The sequence below is a fragment of the Micromys minutus genome (assembly GCF_963924665.1).
Source record: "Micromys minutus genome assembly, chromosome: 25".
NCBI classification, from domain to species: Eukaryota; Metazoa; Chordata; class Mammalia; order Rodentia; family Muridae; genus Micromys; species Micromys minutus.
This window is the reverse complement of record NC_137960.1, coordinates 9,843,624-9,858,965: the sequence shown is the minus strand read 5'-3', so window position 1 is coordinate 9,858,965 and position 15,342 is coordinate 9,843,624. Positions and strand designations below refer to the sequence as shown.

General features: G+C 44.4%; 1 protein-coding gene across 3 annotated transcripts in view; it reads right to left on the bottom strand.

Moving 5' to 3' along the window:
• The window catches only part of DIP2A (disco interacting protein 2 homolog A), an 80,263-nt gene that overhangs the window by 63,918 nt on the left and 1,003 nt on the right, over positions 1-15,342 (bottom strand). The window lies entirely within an intron of this gene.

Sequence of the window (15,342 nt, the reverse complement as noted above, 5' to 3'; positions counted from 1 at the left end):
CACCTATCAGAAGTTTACAGAACTCCACACTGGGAAACAAAATCTTACTGTAAGTATACTTTATTTTTTTAAAGGTAATCAATGTCTCCTAGAAACTTGTCAAAATGTAGACTATGAGGCTGGAGAGCCGGCTCAGCAGTTAAGGAGTATGTCCTGCTCTTCCAGAGGACCTGAGTTTGGTCCTCAGAAACTGTGTGATGAGCTCAGAATTAATTGCAAGTCCTGCTCCAAGGGATCCAATGCCATCTTCTGGCCTCTACAGGCACACACTTGCAATACACACTCATACAGACAGATGCACACAAATTTTTATTGGATCTTACAAAAGGCTCTGAAGTCACACCTCTGATCAGCAGAATCTGCATCTATTTACAAGACCCTTAAAGGACACGTGTGTAGGTTGAAGTTTCAGAGACAAAAGTAAAAGGGCCCCAGAGGCCCAGCCCTCACAGCCACAGTGTCCTAGAGGAGGACTCGGGAGAAGCCCTGCTGTCCCTGTATTTATATATATCATCATATATAGAAACTAAACGCAAGCTAAATCCAGTTGTCAGTGAAGTTGGAAACGCACTGCACATTTTCTGCTTGGTCCTGGTTCTTACACAAAACTAGGAGTGCTGTTAGTGGATCTTCAGTGTTTTCCTGAGGATCTCAGACCATGGATGTATACTGCACAGGTTTTATTACTCGCTTTTAGTGCAAATGTGTATTAATACAGTTTTCACTACCATTTTTTTGCATATTCACTGTTTTCTAAGTCCTTTTCCTTTGTCTTGCTCTTTCTTCCAAACAAAAAAATAGAAGGTTGCCGAGCATCAGAAAACACTGCTGTCAAGTGCGCAGCCAAGTTCTTCCTTTAGACGAAGCCATCTTGAGTAGGGTTTGTCAGGTGTGGAAACAGACTCTTTGGAGTGTCTGACATTTAGATGAAGCCTCACAAACGTTCTGGGTGTACACTGATCCAGAGCCAGGAAAAGGTCTGTGGGACAGACAAGCAGCTGCCAGAGTATGGCTGGGCTACCGCAAAGCCCTTCCCGGGCTACCGCAAAGCCCTTCCCGGGCTGCCCTTTGTCTAGGGCTTCTCCCGAGTCCTCATCTAGGACACTGTGGCTGTGAGGGCTGGGCCTCCTCGGCCCTTTTACCGTTGACTAGGATAACAGACTGTGGAGTTAGGCAGTCCTGTCCTTCACCCGTCTCACTGTCTTCTTGGGTTCTGCCCCAACTCGCACCAGCAGCTGTTCTATAGCGTTTAATGTTTCCATAATAAAATATCTCCTGCTGTGTGTGTATGGATATGTCCATATGTGCATGTGCATATATGTGTGTATGTGTGCATGTGTGTACATGAGTGTGAGTGCATATGTGTAATATGAGTATGTGTATGTGTGTATATGAGTGTGTGTGTATGTTTGTATGTATGTGTATGTGTGTATATTTGTGTGTATGTATGAGTGTGTGTTGTGGTAATTATTAAATAAAAGGTTCTGTTGCTACGGTCCTGCTGCAGTCTCTAACTCCTGGAGCCGCTCCAGTGTGGAGCCAAACGCAGTACCTTAGGCAGTTCGTTACCAAGCCTTTCACACACACATCTCACTCCGAGGGCCCTGGGCCAGATCTGTTTACTCCAGCTGCCTCTCTGCCACTGCTTTCACACACTGTCCTCCACAGCCTGGTAAAATCATAACTCAACAATCAATAACTTTCTTTTTTTTAAGATTTATTTATTATGTATTCTGCCTGCATGTACACTTGCCCACCAGCAGAGGGCATCAGATTCCATTCCAGATGGTTGTGAGCCATTATGTGGTTGCTGGAAATTGAACTCAGAACTTTTGGAAAAGCAGCCAGTACTCTGAGCCATCTCTACAGTCCCCAATAACTTATCAAAACAGATTTACATGATAAATTCTCAATCCACAATCCCTCCACATAATAAGCTTACAACCAGCTGACGAAGATATAAACCGCCCACTTAGATAAGTTAAATTTACCAATAGAAATCCATCGCTACAAAGTGTCCATATCTATCCATGAATACTCAGAGACACACAGAGTTGGGTCATCCTCATCTTCCCTCTTGAATCTGTCGTTTCCTCCTTCTCTGCTTTATCAAAGCTCTGTTTCCGCCTACTCTCTACTGTCCAATCATGTATCATCTTGAAATCAACCTACAGTTTTGTGTGTATATGAATGTATATGTGTGTTTGTGTGTCTGTGGTGTGTGTGTATTTGTGTGTATGTGTGTATATGAGTGTGTGTGTATATGTGTATGTGTGTCTGTTTGTGTGTCTGTGCTGTGTATATGTGTATGTGTGTATATGAATGTGTATGTGTGCATATGAATGTGTGTATATGTATATGTATGTCTGTGCTGTGTGTGAATATGTATATGTGTGTCTGTGTGCATATGAATGTGTGTATATGTGTATATGTGTCTGTGCTGTGTGTGTATATGTGTGTCTGTGCTGTGTATGTGTATATGTATATGTGTGTCTGTGCTATGTGTGTGTATATGTGTGTGTACTGCTTTGTGCCTATATGTTTTCACTTGACCTGAATTGGGATTAGCCTACATATAAATCTGTTTCTCCTTTTGTTGTTGTTGGGTTTTTTCCCCCACTAAATGCTCCATATTTAACACCATCCTCAACAATGAGCAAATCTGATTCACTGCTCTACCATAGGATACTTGGAGAGGCCCCATCCTCAACTCTCTGGGCCCTAAACACACCACAATGATCTTCTGGAAGAGCACTGTCAACTCACTGGGTACTCAGAACTCAGTCCTCATTGCCACCACGGCAGCATGCATAGGGCCATGAGGACAACTCTCATTAGGTGCAAGATAATACTGGATGATTTCCCTTATTAACATTTCAACTTATGCACTAGACTAAAGCATAGATATTTTTAAAACACCATATCCTAGTATTAATGTTTACCCTAAAATATATTCAAACGTGACTAATCTAAATAAAAAATTCTTTAAATTGAGGCAGGGTTTCACTACGCAGCCCTGGAACTCACGAAGACCAGGCTGGCCTTGGGACATGTGCCTCTGCCTCTGCATGCACACATCACCACGCCCAGCGATGGTCCTGTCTTAAATAAATCTTACGATGGTGAAGGTACCAAAGGGCACTGAGATATTAAACATGTCAGATGCCCGCTTGATGTTCACCATAAGATAAAAGCAATCTCATTTTTATCAACTGAGACATAGCCAGCCACAGATGGATGTTCTCATGTTACAGTGGGTATACATCCCATGAACCCATTCTAAGTTACATGAATCCTGACTCTGAACTGCATTTAATACAGAGACTTCCAGCAGCATACCTTAGCCTGGGCTTTAAGCACAGTAGCTTTCAACAGGATACTGTAAATGAACATCACAAATGGCCAATCACGGGCATGGGAAAAGATCGAACCACAAAATTTGAGGCCTGGTTGCTGCTGAGTATGTATCACTTTTAAACCAACCTGTAGCTCAAAGATGTTGAGTGAAACCATCATGTCAGTGGTGATGTGCATTCCGTGTTCATATGTAACCAGCTGCCATTATTTTCATGTGCCCAACATGATGGACATTGATCCCAGCGCACGCCGCATAGACTTCAGCCACATGGAGCAGGTAGGATTCCATAATGGAATCCTGGCACAGAGCTGGTACGACAGGGGAAGGGGACTCAAATGCAAGCTTTCTAAACCCAAGATCAATTCTTTCATGGAGAACAATAAAACACAAACAGACAAACAACAGGGCCTTGTTCCCAACCACTGCACAGAACTGGTGAGGCCCTGACAGGAGGCAGAGAGTTGTTTATGTCTGAACATCCAAGCATCTGTGGGCTCTGGGAAGAACCATCTCTGGACCAGTCTCTGGTGGTTGCAGGGAGGTGGCTCTTCCTGATTTCCAGGGAGGTGCAACATGAAGCCACAGCTAATTGTCACTGCTACAGAAACAGACTTAGAGGTCCAAGCCCACGATGGCACTCACCCACCAAATGATACCTTAAGAACCTACTGTCAAAAGCACTGAATCACTCTACAGAGGTGAGGAGTAAACGCAGTGAGTGATAGCCAGTAACTATCAACTGCCTAACTGTCCAGCACGCATCTTTACTACAGACTGTTGACTGTGCAAAACATCCTGGTACTTGACATACTAAGGATGGATAGCACATGATTCATCACTCCTACCAAATAAAAGAGCAATATAGAATGATCTTGCTCTGATAAAAGTAAAGGTATATACATACATGGATGCATGCATACATGCACACATACGTTTATTCACACACTGATGTCAGTGTGAATTATCTGCATGTGCAGAATATATGTCAGGGAGGAACAACACACCATTAATCCTGCTTGTTTGGCTTCAGGTAAGGTGTCAGACAGATTTCTATTTTCATCTCATACACTTCAGAACATAGTCTTTAGCAGGGTAACCACATGCCCTTCAGTATGTGTGAATGTGTGGAAGATGATCTGGCAATGCTTTGGTTATGCAAGATGTTGGTGAAGAAATCTAGATAAATTCTATGTATTACTTCTGAAACTTCTTATGAACTTAAATTTATTTCAAGAGAAAAAGTTTAAAAATATTTGCAGAAAACTGTATAGAATTAGCATTATTTTTTAGTTTACTTTGATTTTATGTGCATGAATGTTTGCCTGTGTGTATACATGTGTGCCATGTGTGTGTCCGATGCCTGCAGAAGAAAACATTGCATCCCTGAAATTAGTTATGAACACCTGTGAGCTGCCATGTGGATGCAGAGAACCAAACCCAGATCCTCTGCAAGAGCAGCGAGTGCTCTTAACCACTGAGCCATCTCTTCAGCCCCATGTTCCGTGTGTGTGTGTGTGTGTGTGTGTGCACACACGCATATGTGCCCATGTGCATGCACACGTGTATGTGCTTGCTGAGACCTGCCAGCAGTACCTTATCATCTGGAAGACTTGTTTTCCAGAAGATACTTAAATTATAAATGCAATTTCTTTAATAGCTATGGACTAGTCACGTTACCTGCTTCATTTCACTGAGTCCAAGTAGTCATTGGTTATCAGAAATTGATTCGTTTTACCTGAGCTATTGAACATACACAGCATACTGGGTCTCTCATCCTCTTAACACTTGCTGGCCCATAGCAACACTGCCTCTTCTGCTCCTGATATTGGTAATTGGTGTCTTTGGTATAACTACACTATAGAAGATGACTCATCAATAGAAAAAATGGGTTACAGACAACTAATATATATACATATGTGTGTGTATCCACATGTGTGTTCCACATATATATGGATACACACACACACACACACACACACACACACACACACACACATACTTGATATTACACCAAATGAAAGAACCCATTTTCAAAAAGTGTATCTTTGTGCACTAAAAAGAAAAAAATTGGTAAGAGAGAGAAAACCCCACAGTTGCAGGTGTTTTGGGTTGTGGGACAGGACCATTAAAGGGAGGCCTGGAGGCTGTTTCTAAACACAAGGTTCTAAAGATAAAGACATAAAACACAAAAACAGAAACCACCTCACCGTACAGTTCAAGTTATTTATAGTCAACACTAAAAAGGGAATATTAAAAATGCTTCTTAAATGTTTGCAGGTCCATCTCATACATTTTTAATTCAAAGCAGACTTCATACATGCTAAGCTTAATCATTATATTCTTTTATCTCTAAGTTTATAAAGACATGGGAAGGTGTATTCACTGAACTGAATATTCATACAGGAGCGTTCCACTTATGGTAACAGCAGCAGTGTGGGGCCCGAAGAGACCGCCTGCCTCGCTAAAACAGCTGGGAAGACTGGATGCTTAGAAGTTTTTTTTTTTTTTTTTTTAATATAAAGACATTATAAAACTAGAAAAGAAGTGAAGAACCAGAGGTTAACTTCTGCTGTAAAGAGTCTGTCAAAGAAAAGGTAAAAAGCAGGTCACTGGGCTAAGCAGAACTGTAACAGACACACAGAGCACTCTGAGGACTCCAAAGAACAGAGCCCTGGGAAGAACACAAACCATCTGCTGAGTAACTGTGCTTCAGACACGAGTGGGAAATAGAGGACCCAAGCCTGAAAAATGGTTCAGTGGGTAAAAGCACTTGCCACCAAGTCTGATGACTTGAGTTTGAGCCCTGGAAGACACACAGTGGAAGAAGAAGACAGACTTCTACAAGCTGTCCCTAACCTCTATGTGCATGCATTCCGTGGCACAGATGCATAGACAGTTTTAACTCACATTGCATGAGCAGACGATGACATCTTGGCTGGCATGTGCTCCACCAACATGCCAAGGCAATAGTAAATGCTATGGAGGGAGCATCACATTAACTAGAAGCAAAATTCACACCTCACATACAAGGTCTAGCATTTGATTAGAAGTGATTACACACATAGGGCAGTATGAAACTACAGCTAAAACCCATGAAATTTAAATATAATCATGATCGATATATTTTTGAATTAATTAAAAAGCAAGAAAATAAACTTCTATAGCTAAAACCTAGAATCAAAGATACCATCTCAAATCCAAGAATAAATTTAATAACTTATATATGCAAAACCATAAGTCAAAAACATTGTGGAGATAAATTAAAGATAATCAAGGAAATATACAAATATTCATCAAACCTTCAAAGCTGGACAATGCCTTAACACTAGCTATTTGAGAAGCTGTAGTATGGCAGCCACAAGTTCAATCCCTGCCTCAGCTACATGGTGAGTTCAAGGCTAACCACTCTGAGTAGACTGTGGAAAAAAAGTATTGTGGGAAACTCGGCAGAGCATCTTCTATTTGTTTTGCAATACACTCAGGAAGATGGGTGTGGTTGCGTACACCTGTAAGACCCAGTCACACTGTGGGATGAAGCCTCATCCTGATGAGAGGTGGGAATCACAGCAACAGCACAGAGCTACTGCTCACTGAGGATAGACGACAGGAGAAGTGGGCCAGGCAGCAGGCACAGGGTGACTCTACCCCCTCCTGCTGTTTTCATATGATGCTTCATCTGGCAAAGGCTCCTCACTCCAGCAGATCAGCACCCCTTGAATCTCCTTTCAAACTTCTGAGACCTAGGTGCATGTCCACCTCTCTTTATAGAACTGAAGTCTGACTTTCAGGATAGAGGGAACCTAGCAGGCAACAGTCACCCTCAGAGCACACAGCCTGATTCACACTCCACTACCGGGGCTGATGGCCTGGCCTGCATAGATCACAGGCTTCTCCCTCAAGAGAGAAACCCCTGAAACAACACAGTCCTTTCTTCCTGCCAGCAGGGGCCATCTATGGGCCTGGCCAACACCATCAGAAGAGTATTTCAACTCTTCCAAGTACTGCCACGAGACAAAGATAAACATGGTTGCTTGCTCCTGAAGACAAGGGGAAAAGAGGGTGCTACCTGTCACATAGAAGACTCAGCAAGTTGATGGTAGCCAGACAGTGCCTCGGTTCTATTAGTCACTCCAGTAGAAAGCTTTGTAACTAGCATCCGGGAGCCAGTCTAGGTACAAACACCTTCAAAACTACCAACCACAAGCGACATTTTGTGAGGATGGCAATTTCCTAATCTAATATGTCACACACAAAGGGCATTCAACTAACATAGTGAATATGGTAACAGATGTGCGTTCAAAAGAGCAAAGCCATCCAGTTGTCTTGGTACGGCCACACTAACTGACCCCTACTCTCGGCCTCTGACCTCTTCCTGCTCTGGCAGTCTCACCACAGGACTAGGGTTCCTACACAAGCACATACTAGATTTAACTCCCTCCTCTTACAGTGAATGCCAGTCCTGATGGGGTTAGAGGGGCTGAGGGAGAGCCTTCATTCCCTCTGTCTTCTTATGCTCCACAAACACAGTCCTCCTATGGAATAGGCCCTCCCCTCCATGGACAGAGTCCTAAAGCTTTCCCAGTTTAAATGTCCTAAACTGCCTTTTCTGTTTCGCCTCAAGGCAGCCTGGTCCTGAACAGACACGTTCACTCTCACCCACTGTCTCCCACAAGCTGTCACGCTGACCATGTCCTAAACCATTTGCTTTTATTACTATCAGTGTCCCTCCAAGTCTACATCTATGTCAGGGCCAATCCTTCAGCACGTACTTGGCAGCAACAATGAACGAGGTGCCCGTCCGTGGCTCAGACCTCGCAGTGGAGCTCAGACTGGCACATTGTAACTCACAGCTCTTCCTTGGGGCTCTGTTCAGGCAGGTTCTTTCTTGAGAATCTTAATGTCTCTCACATGCCTCTCCCCTCAAATTCTGCCGTCTGCGACTCTCTCCGCCTCGTGATTACATACCAGCACTGCAAAGCCCGAAGCCTTCGTTTCTCACCCTGCGCCCTCAACCCCACCATCAGAAGTCACCGGAGGTCCTTCCGACTCTTCCTGCTCCCTCTAAGCAGCCTTTCAGGAAACACAGCTTCCCGGCTGGTTTTTCTCGTTTCACTTTTGGAAATGAAGCCGGGTGTGGTGGCACACACCTTTAATCCCAGAGGCAGAGGCAGGTCAATCTCTCTGAATTGGAGGGCAGTCTGTTCTACACAGTGAGTTTCAGGCTAGCCAGGGATACATAGTGAGACCCTGTATAAAACAAAAGGTGGAAAATGAAATGTCTAGGTAGGTGCCTACCATTCAACAGTCTGGTCTTCAGACATAGACCTAGTTAGAAATGTTTCCTTTATTCTTGACAGCCATACATATACACAAAGAAGTATAATCATTGCGGCCCCCATTCTCCACTCCAACTCTCTATCTTTCTAAATAACCCTCTAAGTCCCCACTGCTACCCTGCTGTGCACTGGTGCTCATGAGCTGATCACGGGAACCCAACATCTTGAAAAGGAAACAGCCAACTGCCATCAGCCTGTCAGTAGGGGTGTGTGGTCTAGAGATCACCCTCCCCATCTACGCCAGAATTTTGATTGGCTTACTCTTCTACAGGGCTTGTACACGAGTGTCATGCGTGTACAGTCATGACCAGAAGACAGTGCTGCAAAGCACTCCTCCCTGTATTTTGGTTCCTAAATTCTTTCTGCTTCCTTGAGCCTTGTGGGAGAAGGGATAAGAGGGAAAGAGATATGGATGTCCTACTTAGGGCTGAGAAACTCAGTCTTTTAGTCTCAAAATTCTGACTAGTTTATGCATCTATCCACTGACTGCTACCCAGTGCAAAAAGCATCATCTGTGACCAGCTAAGAGCAATGGATCTATGGCTATAACCATAAATATATAAGGGGCACTTCAGGAGCATGGCCGTTCAGCAATGAACAATAGGATCTACCGTAGGAACTGTGACCTCGTCAGCCATGGGCTTTTGATCAGGATGGCAGAACCAAGCAAGAAATTCCCTCCTGTATAGAACACTTCAAATCCAGCTGTTATCCTATACTAGTCACGAGACTATCACAACCAACCAGCACATCTTGACTGTCCAGTTGGTCCTGCAGTGTCCAGTCCACTGATGTCTTTTCCCCCTAAGTAGTCTGCATAAAACCTTCTGGAACTATGAAAGCTAGCCAGTAGGGAGAACGTTTTCTGGTCGGTTTGAAATTGACTTCTCTATGTCCTACAATTAAAATAGATGGTGTCTTCAGCAATGTAGTCTTACCCTGTAGTTACAATGGGTGACCAAGGACAATGAAAATAACCTATGTTGCCTGGGAGACCTCTGAGGCATTCTTCATCAGTAACTTGTGGGGAGGTGTCCCAAGTCTTGCGTCATGATTTTTACTTAATAATCCATGTATTCCAGGAGTAATACTGTCCACCCATGCACCAAGGCAACTCTACTCGAACCTTTTTTAAAGCTGTATTTTAAAATTAGGTTACTAATGGGTTTCCAGGGGCGTTTTCATGCATCCTTAGTTTTGCTTAGCCCACCGACTACTGTCCCTCTCCTTCGCCCACCCACCCTGATCCCATTTAGTTGTCACCTCTGCACTCCCTCTTTCCTTCCACATCACATATCCTTCTAACTCTCCAACTATTTTTAATTAGGTTGTCAGATGGTAGCCTTCCACATAGGCTTCTGTACACACTTCCTTTCTGCTCCCTGGATTCCCCCATATTCCCAGGCTCGTCCTGGCTTAAGTCTTTCCACTCCCAGAATTCCATCCCTCTACCTTCTTTCCACCCACAACCCACTGACCTCCTTTCCTTAAGGTGTGCCTTCTACAGAAAAGGCTGATTTTTAGTCTCCTGGCTTCTGGTTGTGCACCAAGGTAAAGAAAGATTTGAAGCTAAGCTCTGCATATGAGAGAGAACACAAGGCCTCTGTCTTTCTGGACCTCAGCTCACTCTGTGTAACTCTTCCCCTGAGCTTCATCCACTTATCAAATTGTGTTATTTTACTTTCCCTTGCAACTGAGTAATAGTCCATGGTGCATATTACCGCACTGATCTGGACACGGACATTTAAGTCAGTTCCCTTTCTTGACGGTTGTAAATAGAGCAACAGTGCACGTGGATGAGCAGTTATCTCTGTAGGGGTTATAAAACCTACTGCGTGCATGCCTAGGAGTGGTATAGCTGGGTTAGAAGGTGTCCACACCACCCCTTTCCTTCTTTGTTAAGAAGCATCCAGACTGATTTCCACATATACACTGGAATTTGCTGTCATTTGTGTTTCTGATGATGACCATCTGACTGGAGTAACACAGAATTTTAAGTAGAATTTTTAAAAAATATGTATTCACTTCATGTCCTGCTCACTGCCCACCTCCAGTTGTCCCCTCCCACAATTCTTCCCCTCATTCCCCCTCCCCTTCTCCTCTGAGTAAGTGGGTGCCACCTCCCACCCAGTACATCAAGTCTCTGGGAGGCTAGGCGTACCCTTTCCCACTGAGGCCAGACAATTTTCATTTCCCTAATGGCTAAGAATTCGAACACTTTTAAATGTTACCTAGCCATTTGTATTTCTTCTTTTTGAGAATTTCTGTTCAGTTCCTTGCCTGTCCTTTTAAACCAGGTTGTTTATATACTTGATGTTTAGCTTTTCAGTTCTTCATACATTCTAGACATGAGCCCTCGGTTGAGTCGGCTACCTGGCAAAGGTTCCCCCATTCTGTGGCTGTCTTTTCTGTCACCTCAGCTACCTTTGCTGTGCTTTATGAGGTCCCATTTGTTGGCTGTTGGTCTTTTTCTATGCTCCTGGGGGGTCTGACTCAGCCATTACCTGTGCCTATAAGTGGTTTATTAGGGTTGCGTTGCGGTTGTAGAGTACTTTTGGAAGGACAGTCATTTTCTCTAAATTAATTCTTCCAATCCATAAGCTTGTGTTGCCTCCTTCCCACTTCCTCGAGTGTGCCCACCTTCTGTGGCGTCTCCAGCTTTCCCTAGGTCCTTCATCTTTGTGTGGCTACTGAGGAGGCAACTGTTTCAATGACCTCGGTTAGTCACTCGCGTTCCACAAGGCTACTGATTTTTGTGTGTTGATTTTGTGCCCTGCTACTTGGATGAGTGTCTTTATTGAGCTCTTAAGGGTTTCTTGGTAGGGTGTTTTGGGGTCTCTTATTTATAGAATCGTATCTTCTGAGAAACAGAATACATTAACATCTTCTTTTCCTACTTGTATCGCTGTTATTTACGTCCCTTATATTGCCCTAGCCAGACATTAGCGCTAGTCAGAAGTGGTGAGAGCAGCCTCCTTACCTGTCCTGTACCTTGTCGCGGGGACACTTGGAGTATGACATCTGCTATAGGCTTGTCGTAAACAAACTTCATTGTACTGAGATATGAACCCTCCATCCCTAGACCCTCTGTGATTCTTATCAGGAAGGGTAGATGGGTTTTTACAGATTTTCTCTACAACTAGAGATGCTCATGTGATATCTGCCTCTTAGTCCATTAATGTCTCGAACTACATTTATTGATTAATGTACATTGAGCTATCTCTACAATGCTAGGATAAAGTCGATTTAGTGACGATAAACGGTCTTTCCGACGTGATGGTGAGTTTCTTTTTTGAGAGCTTTATTGAGAATGGCATGTCTTTCTTCAGCAGGGAGGTAGGTCCGTGATTTTTTTGTATGTGCCATGGCTTCATGTGGTATTCAGTGTCAAGGTCAGGCTGACTGGGTAAGAGTTGGACACTGCCCCTCCTCTTCTACTTCACGGCCACCTTGAGTGGTACTGGGATCTGCTAGTCAACGTTCTGGTAAAGTTCTGCAGGGAGTTCACCAGCCTTGGGCTTCCTCGGTTGGGAGGCTGCTACTGTTCTTATACACAAGGCCCATTTACCCCATTCCTCTCAGGAGCATGGCCAGTAACAGCCCACCTACTTAGGATGCCCTCTTGTCACCTAAGCTGTCCACTGCCAATTTACAGCAACCTCCCACGGTCCCCCCATCTCTACTAAATAAGAGAAGGCAAAGGGATAGGATGGAACATGCCTCTTAGGACGACGGCTTAAGTGTATGTAATTAGGTGTTGGTGGGGGTTCTCCATTATGTATGTGTGTGAGTGTCTTGCTTGCATGTATGTTTGTGCACACGTGTATGCCTGGTGCCCGAGGAGGTCAGAGGAAGAGTGTTGGATCCCTGGAAACTGAAGGTACAGGTGGTTGTTGAGTCACCATGTGGGTGCTGGAAACTGGGCTGGGATCCTCTACAGAGCTTCTAACTGCCACTGACATGTCTTTGCTGCTGTTGCTGCTGCCGTGGCAAATGCCTAAAATGACTTTACAAGAGTTATAATTTATTTCAGCCTGTTCAAGTTGTGGGGCTGTGAAGATGGCTCAGCAGGTGAAAGCGCTGACCAACCAAGCGCGATGATCTGAGTCGAACTTCTGAAACCAGCGGCGGAACGAGAAAACCAGTTCTAAATGCAGACAATGGTACGTGTACCTTCATACCCCACCCCCAACACATAGACAACGTTCTCTGAGTGCCAACCCTTATCAGCATGGTAGATAATAAAAGCCGTGATCTTGTTGGGGAATGACACTGTGTTTTATGAACAAAGACAGAGAGGTGTTTCTTTTCTCTAGTCCCTGCTGACAGACAGCTGAGGGGAGACCCGCAGGATTTTCCAGATTATCCAGGTAACACCAACTCTTCCTGCTAGTGTTCAGCTGAGGGAGGTACTCAGCATTCTGGGGCATGCAGGTGTGCTCCCCCCCCCCCCATCTATCTATCTCTCAGCACTATTTCCCATGAAGGCAGCAGCTTATCCGTATTGAGGTCTTCCCATTCCCAATGTACCCACCAATGACAAACCCCTGTGTTAAGGAATTCTTTACTTAGACAAATGTGAGTACTACAAAACTGACATTACTCTAAACCAGAAGTTTTTCGCTCTGCCCTGAATATGGGAAAAAGAAAACCCCAGGAAAGAGAGAATCCTGTAGTGGCACATGCCTTTAAAAGCCCAGTATTTGAGAGGCAGATCTCTGTGAGTTCAAGGCCAGCCTGGTCTACAAGGTGAGTTCCAGGACACCCAGAACTACACAGAGAAACCCTGTCTCAATACATAAATAAATAAATCCCATTTTTACAACCTTTGGTTGAGTTAAAGCTCAGGGAACCTGGTGGGGGAGCTCTCAGAAGGGCTGGAGGAGAGGAGGGGGATTACAACCCCATTAGAAGAGCAACATAGGCTGGCCTGACCACCCAGTCCTCCCAGAATCTGGGCCACCACCCAAGAAGCACACCTGGAGGGACCCATGGCTCCAGATACATGTGTAGCAGAGGATGGCCTTGTCTGACAGCAACAGGAGGGGAGGGTTGGTCCTGGGGAAGCTTGAAGCCCCAGAGTAGGGGGATGCTGGAGCAGTGGGGCGGGATAGTGTAGGTGGGGCAGGGAATAGTGTAGGTGGGAGGAACACTCTCATACAGGCAAAGGGGATGGGGAGGCCGGATGTGGAATATAATGACTTGGGGGGGGGTGTTGGAGGGAGTAACTGGGAAGTGGGATATCGCTTGAGGTGTAAATGATTGGAATGATTAGTTAAACAGAAGTTGGGGGACAAAAGAGTACAATGGGGTGAATAGAAACGAAGTATAAGGTACATGTATGAGAGGTCACGATCAAACTTATTCTGTACGCCAAAAATAAATGAATCAAAGTTAAAAAACACTGAAATACTAGTTTTAGGACTATGACACATTAGTAACATATTCCTCTCATTTATGAACAAAAAAACACCTGGACCATTTCAAACCACTTACACACACTGAGTAAACTTTTACAAGAACCTTGAAATGTCAGTAAAAACGGTCACCTCCTTTTATGGCTGGCCGAGCCCAAGTTTAGACACGTTAGAAATCAGTGACTTGCCAGATGACACTTACAAGACATCAGCCTCTATGTGAAAGCTCTAAAAGTCTGCCCAAAACACAGTCCGGATTACTAGGCACCGCTGAGCCCAGCAGGAAAAGCTACATCTCAGCAATAATCCCGAGCTAGAGGGCCCAGTGTTAAAGTGTGGAGGTTCTCTGTGAGCAGGGCCAAGGGCGACTCTGCCAAGGTAATCATTTAACCTATGTGGCAAGATGAAATGTGCCGGTCTAAGAGAGGGTAGGAAACTACAGTTACTGACTCTGGGGTTGCCGGCACACTCTGCAATCTCCTGCTATTAACTCTGCACCGTCTGCCCCCTTTCTCCAAGTAAGCTATTTCTTCAGATCCTCGCCACGGCACACAACCTTATATCCTTTACTTACATATACCCCTGTATATGTCTAGAACAGTATCGGACTAAGTAGATCTAACTGACTTTTTAAGAGGTATTTCTTCAGCTGATATACTCTGGTCCTGCCACATTACTGTGAGGAGATAATTTAATTAACTAGAAACTCCTATCAAGCATTAAAACACATAACCCCAAGGAACTGAAATAACAAGATATTCTGGAGCCAAAATGAGAAGCAATCGGCAAAAACACATTTGATACGAGAAAGCCAAACTACAACTATGTGATTTTCCCTGAGGAGCCATATCAAATGCAGTACAATAGACTTTTTTTTTTCCCAGAATCAATCCCAACCACACCTCTGAAGAGAATCAAGAATTCCCAAAGCAGAGCTGGAGAGATGGCTAGGTGGTTGAGCACACTGGCCTTTCTACCAGGGGATCTGGGTTCAATTCACAGCGCCAACATGGATCTAGTATCCTCTTCTGGCCTCCAGGGGCTCCAGGCAGGCATATGATATACAAACAAACATGCACAGCGCATGTCCATATACACAAAAAGGAAAAGGAGAATTCTCAAAAATTCACTAAACCAACTACAGCAAAGTGTTAACAATCTAAATGGGGGGGGGGGGGGGGGAGGTGTTCTAACAAGTTCAAATTGCATTTAAGTCTCCAAAGCAAAGTTA